The sequence below is a fragment of the Mandrillus leucophaeus genome, unplaced genomic scaffold (assembly GCF_000951045.1).
Source record: "Mandrillus leucophaeus isolate KB7577 unplaced genomic scaffold, Mleu.le_1.0 Scaffold103, whole genome shotgun sequence".
In the NCBI taxonomy this organism is placed as follows: domain Eukaryota; kingdom Metazoa; phylum Chordata; class Mammalia; order Primates; family Cercopithecidae; genus Mandrillus; species Mandrillus leucophaeus.
The window spans coordinates 6,911,360-6,914,837 of NW_012098432.1; positions in this window are offsets into that span (position 1 = coordinate 6,911,360).

The window sequence follows — 3,478 nt, forward strand, 5'->3', positions numbered from 1 at the left end:
CAGGCGTGTGCCACCACGCCCAGCTAATTTTTGTATTTTTAGTAGAGACAGGATTTCACCATGTTGGCCAGGATGGTCTCAATCTCTTGACCTCGTGATCTGCCCGCCTCAGCCTCCCAAAGTGTTGGCTACCGCGCCCAGCCAGCAAAATGTTCTTAAAAACCACTGCTCTAGCTCCCACATGAGACAATTCTGTAATACACAATACAAAAGAAAGCAACAGAGGGCATGATATTAGAGAGGGTATTTATTTTACAAATTTTATTTTTCAGTTATATAGATACATACGTATATATATGTATTGAGTCACTAAATGAAATGTACTTCTTATTGTGGGTGGTAGGGCAAAAGTTTGAAAACCACCGACTTGCTCTCTACCTGTGGCCTGAAATATTACAAAACAGTATGATTGTCTAAACTGCAGTCAGCAACGTGAGAAGAAGAAGGAGAGTCCATAATAACCTCAGCAACTGGAGCTATGGAGGCAGGCAATATATTTGTAGAGTGATTCCTGGGCTTCCTGGCAAGCAGTGAAGAGCATGTCTGCAGGACTGCTTGCAGAGCCAAGGCAGACAACAGAGCTGGCCAAACCAGGGCATGTATCTTTCCAGCCTGTTTCCTTGGCCAACTCCTCAAGTTATCTAATTAAAGGCCACGCAGACACGGGAGACAAGAGCCTTTGGAGAAAGAGGAGCCAGAAGAGGTTAAACATTTTGAACTGCTTGCTACCTTTGGCTTTGGCCTAAAGGAACCCTGAGGGATGCTTTGCAAAGAACCCGGCCTCCCGAATCAAAAGTACAGAGACAATCTACTGGAATGTGTGGCTGCTTTAGTATTTGGAGAATAATAATAACAAAAGCCAGATGTCTTTAAAAAGAAGGTAATTTGCTTTTCGAAAAAATATTTGCTCTTCTCATGTTTTAAATTGTTCAGCTCTTGTCTTCTACATTTAAGTTGTTTTGTTCTCTAAATGTTTAGCACTTAGAGAATGATATATTCCTTTGACTAGATTTTTGCTTAGTTTTTATCTTTCTTTAAAAGGTTTCAGCTACCTGGCTTACTCTTTCTATTCCATTTAATTTTTTCCTTCATTGTTTTCACTTGAAAACATTGTTGTTACCTTTTCTCCTTAAGCTTTATTCGCAACTATATCCTCGAAATTCTACGTTTCTGATTTTAACATCTAAAATTTTGATTGTTTTATTCTCATTTTTCCCTAGTTATACTTTTAATTTCTGAGCCCCGGTTTTCTTTTTTTTAACCAGTTCAGTGTGTTATCTGTATTCCTTTTATTTGATTTCTCTTATTTCAATCTCAATTTTTTTCCTCCACATTTGGTTTTCTTGGTTTATATATGTATTTTCTTATTTGTAATTTTAATCATTATGTTCCTTGTATAGTGTACATTTATTAGGCTGACAAGCGACAGAAATGCAAAGCTTAGGCTTTTCACCTCTATACCATTCAGGCTTCATCTGCAAACAACTTTGTAGCTAACTAATCTAGAACATTTCCTACACCGATTGGCCACTAACATGTTTTTTTTCTCTTTTGATCTATCTCCCTTCTTAGCAGGGTTACGGGAAGCTCCTCCTGCTCCTGAATCTTTCCATTTCCTCCACTTGTCAGAAGAAGCAGGGACAGGCTGCCTAAGCCAGAAGAATTCAGGGTTATTAAAACAGTCACTCAGACTCTTGCGGGATGGCTTTCACATATATGATACGTCTGTGAGTCACATAGAACAGATCCAACTCCCAGAACAGTGTCAGAAAGTGGTGCCTTTTCATGTCTTTTTTTTAAACTTTTATTTTAGGATTGCAACTACATGTGCAGGTTTGTTACCTAGGTGAACTTGTGTCACGGGGATTTGTTGTACATTATTTCATCACTCAGGTATTAAGCCCAGCACCCAGTAGTTACCTTTACTGAGCCTCTCCCTCCTCCCACCCTCCACCCCCAAGTAGTTCCCAGTGTCTTTGTTGTTCCCTTCTGTGTATTCATGTGTTCTCATTCTTTAGCTCACACTTACAAGTGAGAACATGTGGTGTTTGGTTTTCTGTTCCTGCCTTAGCTTGCTAAGAATAATACTTCCAGCTTCATCTATGTTCCTGCAAAAGACATAATCTCATTTTTTTTATGGCTGCATAGCATTCCGTGGTGTATATATACCATATCTTCTTTATCCAGTCTATCATGGATGGGCATTTAGGTTGATTCCATGTCTTTGCTATTGTGAATAGTGTTGCAATGAACATTTGCATCCCAGGGAAGCCCTCAGAATTAGGGAAGGTGATCAAGAATGTGCTCTGACCCTTTTTTCATCTCTTTTGGAGAGAATAAGACTTTTCCTTAAACCCAGAGGAATAATCTGAACAATTTAAATGACCATGGCCAAGAATTTCATCATGTAATACTGAGAGATGGGACTACCTGGATTTCCTAGGTCAACTAAGAATCCCTAAGTCTAGCTGGGAAGGTGACTGCTTCCAGCTTTAAACATGGGGCTTGCAACTTAGCCCACACCCAACCAGAGAGCTCACTAAAATGCTAATTAGGCAAAACAGGAGGTAAAGAAATAGCCAATCATCTATTGCCCGAGAGCACAGCGGGAGGGACAAGGATTGGGATATAAACCCAGGCATTTGAGCCGGTTACGGCAACCCCCTTTGGGTCCCCTCCTCTTATATGGGAGCTCTGTTTTCACTCTATTTCACTCGATTAAATCTTGCAACTGTACTCTTATGGTCCATGTTTTGTTACCGCTCGAGCTGAGCATACGTTTGCCGTCCACCACTGCTGTTTGCCGCCATCGCAGACCCGCCCTTGACCGGCATCCCTCCACATCCGGCAGGGTATCCGCTGTGCTCCTGATCCAGCAAGGCACCCATTGCCACTCTCGATTGGGCTAAAGGCTTGCCATTTTTCCTGCATGGCTAAGTGCCTGGGTTTGTCCTAATTGAGCTGATGGTTCTCTTCCGTGACCCACAGCTTCGAATAGAGCAACAACACTCACCACATGGCCCAAAATTCCATCCTTTGGAATCTGTGAGGCCAAGAACCCCGGGTCAGAGAACACAAGGCTTGCCACCATCTTGGAAGTGGCCCACCACCATTTTGGAAGCGGCCCGCCACCATCTTGGGAGCTCTGGGAGCAAGGACCCCCGGTAACATTTTGGCGACCACGAAGGGACCTCCAAAAGCGGTAATATTGGGCCACTTTCGCTTGCTATTCTGTCCTATCCTTCCTTAGAATTGGAGGAAAATACCAGGCACCTGTCGGCCAGTTAAAAACGATTAGCGTGGCCGCTGGACTTAAGACTCAGGTGTGAGGCTATCTGGGGAAGGACTTTCTAACAGCCCCCAACCCTTCTGGAGTCGGGACATTGGTCTACCTGGAGCCAGCTTCCACTTTCAATTTTCTTGGGAAGCCGAGGGCCGACTAGAGGCAGAAAGCTGTCATCCCAAACTCCCGGCAGTA